The following is a 10,483-nucleotide window of genomic DNA, read 5'->3' as shown; positions in this document are numbered from 1 at the left end:
CAAAGACATAAACGGGACTTCATCAGAATTAAAAACTTATGCGCTTCAAAGGACACCAAGAAGAAAGTGAAAAAAAAAACAACGCACAGAATAGGAGAAAATACTGGGAAATCACATATCTGACAAGGGACTTGTATCTAGAATATATAAGGAACAAACAACCCAATTTTCTTTTTCAGCAGGTAGGGGGAGGTAATTAGGTTTTTAATTATTTATAATGGCAGTACTGGGGATTGAACCCAGGACCTTGTGCATGCCAAGCACGCACTCTACCGCTAACCTATCCCTCCCCCGTCACAACCCAATTTTTTTTTAACTTTTTTTTAACTTGAAGTATAGTCAATTTACAATGTTGTGTCCATTTCTGGTGTATAGCACAATGCTTCAGTCATACCTGAATTTACATATATTCGTTTTCATATTCTGACAACCCAATTTTTTTAACATTTTTTATTGATTTATAATCATTTTACAATGTTGTGTCAGATTCCAGTGTTCAGCACAATTTTTAAAGAGGACAAAGAACCCAACTGAAAAATGGACAAAGGATCTGAATACACCTGCCTCCAGAAGACATTCAAGTTAACAATAAGCACTGAGGGGAGTGCAAGCGGAAACCATGGTAAGACACCACTTCACACCCACCACGGTGGCTGTCATCAGAAGGGCAGAAAATCACAAGTTGGAGAAAGTGAAACCCTGGTGCAGGGCTGTTGAGGATGGGAAATGGTGCAGCCACTCCTGCGAAGGTGAAACTGCGCAACTACCTGACTCATCAGTGCCAGTCCTAGGTCTGAAAACTGAGAACTCACATCCACGCAGACACTTACACCGGAATGTCCACAGCAGCACAAGTCACCACACCCAAAAGTGGACACAGCCCAAATGCTCATCAATGACTGAAAGAATAAAGAAAATGTGTCTGTCCACACACCAAAGTATTACTCAGCCTTGGAAAGGAGAGAAGCCCTGCCACCTGCCACCACGTGGACGGACCCTGAGAGCATGGTGCTCAGTGAGAGAAGCAGACACAGAAGGACACACAGCGTGTGACTCCGTGGATGTGAAACATCCAGAACAGACCAGTCCACAGACACAGAGAGGGGGCTCCTGGTCATCAGGGGCCGGAGGAGGTGGTGGGGGTGACTGCTGGTGGGGCCGGACTTCTTTTCAGGGTGATGAGGACATTCTGAAACTGATCGTAGTGATGAATGCTCAACTCTGTGAATGTCCCAACACCCACTGAATTTATGCTTTCCGTGGGAGGTTGTCCGGTAAGTGAATCATCTCAATTTAAAAAATGAGGTGATGAGGGTCAGGGGGCACTGCTGTAGATCAAGGGTCAGGTGGCCTCTTGGATGTGATGCCATTGGAGGTGACGCATGAATGAGGAGGGAGTAGCAGCCAGGGAAGGTGTGAACTGTAAGTCTGAGAGCAGCCTGTCAGCTGCGGGGACGCTGTGGGCAAAGGCTGGAAAGACGTGGCAGACGGGCCAGGACTCACTGACAAGGAGGCTGTGAACTTTGGGAGGGCTCCACCCTCGGAGACCTGCTCGCAGGGCCTAGGAGTCTCCCAGCCTACTTCGTAGCCCCAGCCTGGGGCGGCGAGGCTCTGCTAGGCTGCACCCAGCGGGGTGGAGGGCTACGTGCGGAATGAGGGAGGCAGCCGGCCAGCTGGCTTTAGAGCACCTCCCGGCCTGGGCGGAACTCCACGCCCCCTGCCCTCCCAGAGCTGGGCTGGGGACTGATCTCGTGGGAAATATTAGGGCTGCAAGAAGCCTTTGTCTGTGTTTACTAAACAACGCTGTGCCTCCTTGAAGACCAGTAGTCCAGTGCCCTCCCTGGAAAGCCTTCGCTGCCCCGGCTCACTCCATGGCCCCACTCCGGGGCAGGAGAGTCCTGTGCCCGTCTGTCAAGAAGAGGCCTTCCAGGATCACCCCCTCCAGGGTGGCCGGACATAGCCGACCACAACACAGGACACCCAGTTACACGCGGATTTCACGTTGTTAAAAAATCAGTCATGATTTAGTGTAAGCGTGTCCCACGTGGTATCTGGCATATACGTCTGCTGAAATCGCCTGTTGTACCTCAGAAGTTCAGATCTCACTGGCCGGCCTGCAGTCCTGTACTCTGCCTGGCACCTCTGACCCTGGCTGCGGAGAGCAGCGGGGCCAGTCACCCTCGGCGGCTCCACTTACCGCAACGACTCACTCTGCATGAGCTCACGGGCATCCCAGGCTCCCTGCTGGCTCACTGTCTGCAGGGCCTGCGGGCAGAGACAGACAGCAGGGCCTGGGCTGGGTGCTGCTTCCCATCTGCCCTCAGCTGGGGGCTGTGGGTGAGTCAAGAGCTTCACGGGGTCTTCCCGCCCCTCCCTGCCCCACTGGAGGAGGCCTGCAGGCTCCCGGGAGGGGCCCTGAGTTCCTCACACTGATGGGCAGGGAAGGCATGGTTCCAGCTTGGCAGCCCCACAAGAAAGGGAAGGAGCAGCTCTCAAAGCAAAAGCCGAATTCTTCCTGCAGCCCCAGGCCTGGACCCGCTGACCCCTGGGGCCTCGGGCCCTCCCTCTACCCCGGGGTTTGGCTCCAGCCTCGCTGGCCTTGTTCCCTGCCCCCAGCCCTTGCCTGGGCTGTCGCTGCACCTGGCGTGCTTTCCCCATGCCACACAGTCCCCAGCCGTCCTGTCTCGGGGCCTCGCGCTCAGGACACCAGCCGCTGTCCCGTCGCAGGGTGTCTGTTTTGATTTGTTTGCTCTCTACTTTTTCTTCTAAAACCTTGCAAGTTCACAGGCAAGGGGAGAGGAGAGGGCATGGAGTTTTCATGCTCTGTCCCACCCATCTGTCCATCGCTAAAATGTTCCAGCTTAGTTTTTTATGTGCATTTTTCTGAGAGGGAGTTTTGAAATCCAGCTGCTCCCCTGGTGGTGACTGGCAGTGAGAGTGTAGATTTTGCCCTCAGGGCACTAGGGAGCCCTGGCAGGGATCTGAGCGAGGGAGGGAGGGAGGGTCCTCATTGTCTGACGTGTGTTGTGGGTCTGGGGCGCAAGGAGCGTGGACCTGGGCGGGGACGGAATGGTGCAGTGGGTTCTCCGGCTGCTATCAGACCTGTGAATGGGACCTTACGTGGAGAAGAGGTCTCTGCAGATGCAACTGCTTTACAGACCTTGAGATGTGGTCGTAGTCCATGAAGACGAATCCAATGACAGAGTTCTTAGAAGAGACAGAAGTGGAGAGACAAATACAGAGGAGAAACCACGTGAAGACGGAGGCAGAGGTGGGAGGGAGGCAGCCACAAGCCCAGGGATGCCTGGAGCCCCCAGAAGCTGGAAGAGGCAGGGGGACCCTCCCCTGGAGCCTCCGGAAGGAGCAAGGCCCTGCCCACACTCTGGTCTCTAATGTGTAGCCTCCAGCACCTTAAGGACATGGTTCTTTTGTGTAAGGAGCCCAGTTTCCGGTGCTTTGCTGCAGCCGCCCTGGAGTGGGACAAGCGGACACGGCGGCCGGTTCTTTGAGCTGGAGGTGCTTAGGCAGGTGGGGTGGGGAGGACCCGGAGCCACCCGCCCACCTGGCACCGGCTTCACAGGCAGAGACGCCCAGGGCGGGGTTCACAGCCTAGCCGTGCTCTCACCTCCTCGGGCGTCTCCTCAATCCACTGGTGTTCTCCCCAGAAAGTGGCAGAGGGTCACCCCGGCACCCCCGCCATCCCGAGTCCCACGAGGATGGCCCAGCCTCTCCCCCGTCCGGGGTGGGTTCGCTGTGCTGACTGTGCAGAATCTGGAAGATTCTGCCCCTGCACCCCAGCTATACTGTTACATGCAGTGTCACCAGCACCCGGGGGGTTGTCAGATGGAAACCCTCCCTGGACATCTTGGGTGGTGAGCTCCTGCAATTTCCTGGAGGCTAAGGGTCCCTCACCCGGTTTGCTGACGTCTTGTCTGAGCGGAAGGACAGGAGGGGTCTTTCTTCCTCTACCTTTTGTTTTGAGAAGCCCTCGGCTCTACAGGGAAGTCGTGCGGACAGTAACCCCCTTCGCCTGGATGCCCAGCTGGGCACGTGGGCCACGTGGGCGCCCTCTCTGCCTCCCTGTCTCTGTCTCTCTGTCTCTGTCTCTGTCTCTGTGTCTCCCCTTGTCTCTCCCGCTCACAGTTTTCTCCCAGAACTGCTTGGGAGTGAGAAGGGGCACCCACCTTCTCCCCTAAGATCTGACAGAACGGCTGGCAGCTGAGGCCTCACCCCAGTGTCTCTGTAAATTAATCTTGGTTCTGCACCCTCCGGTACATCTCCCGCCGCTTCGACCTCAGCCTTTGCGGGCATGCCTTTCTTAGGTCCCAGGGCCAGTCGGCCTGTGGGGCATTCAGCGGCCCTGCTGCTTCTGCGGCCATCACTCTGGGACAGGATCCAGCTGTTCCGAGCGGCCAGGTCTGTGGGGCTCTGTTCCGGAGACTCCTTCAGTGCACAGCCCCTTCCCCCTCCATGGCCATCCTGCTGAAACCGGCAGAGACCAGAGCAGCCCGCCCAGCCCAGCCACGCCACCTGGTTGTGCCCTTTGACCCTACCTGGGGTGCCCTGAGCCCCCCAGCATCTCCCGCTGCTGGCTCCCTCTGTCACTTTAAGCTGCGCAGGCTCCCGCTCCCCTGTGGGTAGGGTGGGGCCCCGGGAAGGAACAGCTGGGAGGAGAGATAAGCTTCCTTCCCCAGGGTGGCTCCAGCCCTGCGAACCACAGCCGGGCCTCCACTGATCTCCATCCAGTTGGAGCCACCCAGGCCCCGGCCGGCCCCCAAATCAGGGTCTCACTGGAGGATGTCAAAGGTCCATAAAAACTGGGGGGAAGGGTATAGCTCAAGTTGCAGAGCGTGCGCTCAGCATGCATGAGGTCCCTGGTTAGATCCCCAGTACCTCCACTAAGGATAAATAAATAAATAAACCTAGTTACCTCCCCCCACCAAAAAATAAAAAAAATTTTTAAAAACAAACAAAAAAAAACTTCCGCTTCTGGCAGAATGAGTGCAGGGGCCACGGGGCTGGTGGAACTGGAGCTGAGCTGCAGGAGAGCAGTGGCCAGCTGGGGTAGGCAGAAGGTGGAAACACCCCAACATCCACTGACGGATAAGTGGATGAACACCACGTGGTCCCTCCACACACGGGAACGTCACTCATCCTTGAACAGGAGAGCAGCTCTGACACCCGCTCCCACGTGGACCGACCCCGAGAAGACGATGCTCAGTGAGAGAAGCAGACCCAGGAGGATACACAGTGTGTGAGTCCACGGATGTGAGACGTCCAGAACAGGCCAGTCCCCAGACACGGGGAGGGGGCTCCTGGCTGTCAGGGGCTGGGAAAGATTGGGGGTGACTGCTGGTGGGGACGGGCCCTCCTTTTGGGGTGATGGAATGTTCTGGAATTAGAGACGATGGTGGCACATCGTGATTGTACTAAATGCCACTGAGTTGCTCACTTTACGTGGACAAATAGTGTGTTAAGTGAATTTTGCCACAACTTTTAAAAGATTTTTTTAAGTGCAGGGGAATCAGAATTTGAGCGGAATTCCAGGCACCCTGGGGGGTTGTGGTGAAGTCCTCGTTGGGGGACAGAGAGGGGGGACCTCATTCTGGGACGAGGGGCAGGTGACACAGGGTGAGGGTCACAACTCACTTTACCGCCTTCAGCCCCGAGTTCCTGGCGCAGGCAGGGCAGACCCATGCTGACCGTGGGCCCTGGCAGTGGGAAGAACACTTGTTCTCCACAGGGTCCCCCAGCCTTTCTGCCGGCTGCACGGTGCACCCACGAAGGGCTGGGGAAGAGGCAGAGGGTCACAGCACCCCAGGACCCAGCTCAGGGGCTGGGGACCGCCGGTGGGAACAGTGTCGGGGAGGGCACTGGGCGGGGCACTCCTGTTCTGTCTGTCCCTCTGGGCGCTGGTTACAAGGCTTTGGGAGGGGGGAGTTTACCAGCAACACAGGCGGCTCTCCGGCCGTGTCCTGAGGAGTGAACTCAGGCCCAACCCCACAGCGCAGGGTCCCAGCCCCACAGTACTGCTCCCACCTCGGACACTGGTCCCAAGTCCAGGGGTCACTGGAGCTTCTGATCAACCGGCTATAAATCGGGACTCCCACAGCCTTCCTCCTCGGGTTCCATTAGTTTTCGGGAGCAGCTCATAGAATCCAGGGAAGCAGTTACGTGAGTTTATTGGAGTCCTGACCGAGGAACAGAGGAAGAGACTTGTAGGGCGGGGTTCGGAGTCCCTGTCCTCGTGGGGTGGGGTGTGCCACCCTCCCGGCGTGGGGATTCTTGTGGACGACCTGAGCTCATCAGATCTCTTAGTTCCAGAATTTCTGGGTCTGCCGTCCCCTCCCTTCGCAGAGGCCGGCGGGTGGGCCTGAGAGGGTCTGACTGGCCTCCAGCCCCATCCCTCCCTGTCACCGACAGACTCCAGACTCATGTGACTGAAGGGGGCATGTGGGGAGCAGCAGATCCCTGGCCTCTCTCAGCACTGAGGACGCTGGGAGGGTCTGGGAGTTCTGTGCCAGGACAGCACAAAGGCCAACCACAGACTCAGATCCCTGTTTGCTTTGTGGGACGTCACAGGGCTGCTGTGGCCCGGGTGTGTCCAGTACACAAGTGACACCTCAATAAACAGTGTTAAAAGGTTAACAAGGCACCTGCCCGTCCCAGCCCCATCAGTCTTGGGATGGGTTATCCAGTCATGAGAGAAACACTGGGGAAAAATCTCCACTGCAGGTAGAGGGGAGGGGATAGCTCAGTGGTAGAGCACATGCTTAGCATGCACGAGGTCCTGGGTTCAATCCCCAGTATCTCTGTCAAAAAACGAACAAGCAAAAAAAGACAAATAAAAAAATGAAGTCTATTTTAAAAAAGGATAAAAGAAAGTGAAAAGGAATATACGTATGTACGTATATGTACATATATGACTGAAGCATTACACTGTACGGCAGAAATTGATACAACATTATAAACTGACTATGCTTCAATTAAAAAGTAATAAAAGTTAAAAATTTTAAAAAGATAAAGAACCTTTAGCAATTAGAAAAACAGAAAAAGGAGAGAGACAGACTGTGCAGTCTCCCTCCCTCCCCCTCCTCGCTCTTGCTCTGAAATAAAGAAGGGGAGAGTTTTCCAATGCAGCCCAGTGCTTCCTGGGAGGCCTGGCACTCAGTCGGTGCTCGGCAGACAAGAAATTCTGCTGCATCGCCAAACAGGGAAAAGCACTTGGATTTGATGGGCAAACTCCACTTCTGGGCCTGCAGCCCAGATACACCCTTGGGTGCGGGCCGGGTGGCGGGTGGGACCGCAGAGGAGATGTGTGAAGGTGAGGCCAGGAGCTGGTCCAAGGCCTGGGTGGAGGGCCTGCAGCCTTTCCTGCTCGGAACAGCCGTGGGTGAGGACGAGAGACACTGGTGACAGTTGCTCCTAAGGGAAAATGTTTTCATGGGCGATGGCGGGATCAGGGGCACTGTCTTCCCCTGGGCGGCCTTCTGTCCCTTTCACTTACAGTCCCTGGGCAGTAGTCACTATGCAAAAACTCAGTTCAAGACAAGACCAACTGTGTGGGGCTGAGGGGTCACTGGTGTGGATCCTGGGGGCTTGGATTACACACATCTGTTGCTTGTCGCAACAGCACATTCCTGAGTTAGATGTCTGCACTTTGCCGTGTGAGTGAGATGGTGGGAGACGCAGGGCTCTAAATAAAGCCGCAGTCCCAGCCCTGGCCCTACACTGCGGCCTCTGCAGACCTGCCTGGAGGCTTCGGCCTCCTGTGAAATACACCAGCAACGGAGCCCAGTGGACAGAGGGATGGACTGAATGTGGACGAAGCTGCTCACAGCAGAGCCTGCACAGTGGGCACCCGGCTGTTCCGTGTGCCATGATTTTGGCTTGGCTGTACGTTTGAGCATTTTCCTAATGAAATCAAGAGATTCTGCTGGAAAACAGCAGCTCCTAAAACTGCTAAACATGGAGTCACCACCTGGCCCAGCAATCTCTCACACTTGGGAGAACCGAAAACACACGCTTGTGCACGCAGGTCTGCAGCAGCCAGAGTGGAAGTAACCCAGGTGTCCACTGACAGGTGGACAGATCCACGCGTGTCCCTCCACACACAGGAGCATCACTCAGCCGTGAACAGGAGAGAAGCCCTGACACTTGCCACCACGTGGATGGACCCTGAGAGCACGATGCTCAGTGAGAGAAGAGGACACAGAAGGACACGCAGTGTGTGAGTCCATGGATGTGAAACGTCCAGAACAGGCCAGTGCACAGACACAGAGATGGGGTTCCTGGCTGTCAGGGGCTGGGGTGACTTCTCATGGGGATGGGGCTTCCTTTAGGGGTGACGGGAGGTTCTGGAACTAGACAGAGGTGATGGTTACACAGCCCTGTGAATGTACTGAAAACCACTGAATTGTTCACTTTTTAAAAGGGTGACTTGTGAAATGGGCGCCTACGAGCAGGTCCGGAAGGGTCCCCAAAGTTAAAAGGCATCGCACAGCTCAGCTGAAGTGGAGGAAGGAAAAGGAGAAAGCTGAGGTGAAGCTCCCGGAACAGGAAGGAGCAGAAAGAATGAAGACGAGAGCCCCGACTCAGGCAGCCTTGAGAAGACCCAGCAAAACGGAAAGGGGCTTGAAGAGCATCCAAAACCCCAAGGAGAGAGTGGAGGACTGGAACAGACACCTGGACGTGCCCACGGGGCACGGTGGCCTCGCAGAGCCGGCTGGACGACGCAGCCTCCCCTCCCAGGACGTGGAGAGGCGTGGAGGAGAGCTGACGGCGCAGTGGGTTCATGTTGGTGCCTTCTGTGTTTTCTGGAAACATTCTTTTACTCACACCCTGGCGTCTTCTTCCAAGACGCTGCTTTTCTTCCTTTCTCTCTCTCTTTTCTTTCAAGTGGTTTGTTTTTTGAGGGGTAGGTAATTAGGTTTATTTAGTTTTAGAGGCGGCACTGGGGATTGAACTCAGGACCCTGTGCCTGCTGAGCGTCCGCTCTGCCACTTAAGCAATACGCTACCCCCCCCATCCCCGCCCCAACCACCATAGGACGCTGCTTGTCAAAGCAGTGAGCCCTCACTTTGGAACTTGATTAAAGTCAGACCGTCCTTTACCTCTATCTTAATTTCTCGGTAGCACATGGAAGATAAACCTCTTGAGTTTGGACTGGACATTCTTGAAAGTTTATCCAGCGATTACGGTTATTTCTGTGTGTGGAGAGCTGTTGTTACTCCTGAGTGGCGTCCAACTCTTTGGACAAGCCCAACTCCAGAGGTCAAGGAGGTAATGCCAGAGTGGCCTGCAGCACGTGGACCCCTGCGGGGCCCCACAGGGGCTGCCCCTCCAAGCTCCCTCTCGCCTGGGGCTTACGCACCTTCAGACTGCCTCCTTGGCCACCTGGCCAGTGAGACAGCGCAGCCGGCGAAGCTGAACCACCTAAGGCAAGGATGCAGTGCACACCCGTGGCCAGCGTGGGACCCCTTCTCCCCGCACCCCCCCTCCTGAAGAGTCTATCTAGTGGGAGTAGCCAATCGAGTGCAGCATTCTTTGTGAGGGAACCCAGACGCGCCCACCTTCTTACCCTCCACCCGAGGTTCCCAGGAGCCCCCCGCCGCATTTACTCATTGGTGACACATAAAATGTTTGGCGTTCCTGTCCTGAAGACATCTCAAGGGTGTGGGACCAAGGCAGGGCCGAGCACAGGCAGACGTGGGGGCAGTGGAAAGGGAGGACCATGGTCTCTTGCTGGAGAGCCAGGATCTTGGAGAGTCAACGTGGACCCACCAGGTGAAGATCACATTGCATATGCTGTTGGGAGAATGTCTGTTGAAAGAATAACAAAGTCAGAAAAGAAAAACCACGTGTTGGGTTTGGGACTGTTATGTGAAATGCAGAATAAAGCAAAAAAACAGTTATTAAAAATAATTCTGGGGGGAGGGTGTAGCTCCGCGGTAGAGCGCGTGGTTAGCATGCAGGAGGTCCTGGGCTCGGTCCCCAGTACCTCCATTAAAAAAAATTGATTTTTTTAAAGGGTGGCATGTGAATTATATCTCAATACACACAGTACCTAAATAAATAAATAAATAAATAAGTAAGTAAATAAATAAGTAAATAAATAAATAGGATTCTCTAGGGTGCTTCCTTCGGTTGTCCTTACGTCGCCACCGCCCAGCACCCAGCACCCTGCGCGAACGCCCGGCGGCGCACAGCCCGGCCCGCCCCCTGCCGGACAGAGTCTGGCTTCAGGTGGGGGAGGGTGTAGCTCAGTGGTAGAGGGCACACTTCTCATGCGCAAGGTCTTGGGTTCAATCCCCAGCACCTCTGTTTAAAGAAAAATAAAACAAATATATAAATCTTGAATTACCTCTCCTCCCCCATTAAAAAACATTAAAAAGAAGAAGAAAGGAAAAGTGTAAAAAAGGAAACCAAAAAAAAAAAAAAAAAAAAAAACAGAGAGAGAGAGAGAGTGTGGCTGGCTCCGGAA

Source organism: Camelus dromedarius, chromosome 27 (genome assembly GCF_036321535.1).
Source record: "Camelus dromedarius isolate mCamDro1 chromosome 27, mCamDro1.pat, whole genome shotgun sequence".
Classification (NCBI taxonomy): domain Eukaryota; kingdom Metazoa; phylum Chordata; class Mammalia; order Artiodactyla; family Camelidae; genus Camelus; species Camelus dromedarius.
Note: the sequence above shows the minus strand (reverse complement) of the source record.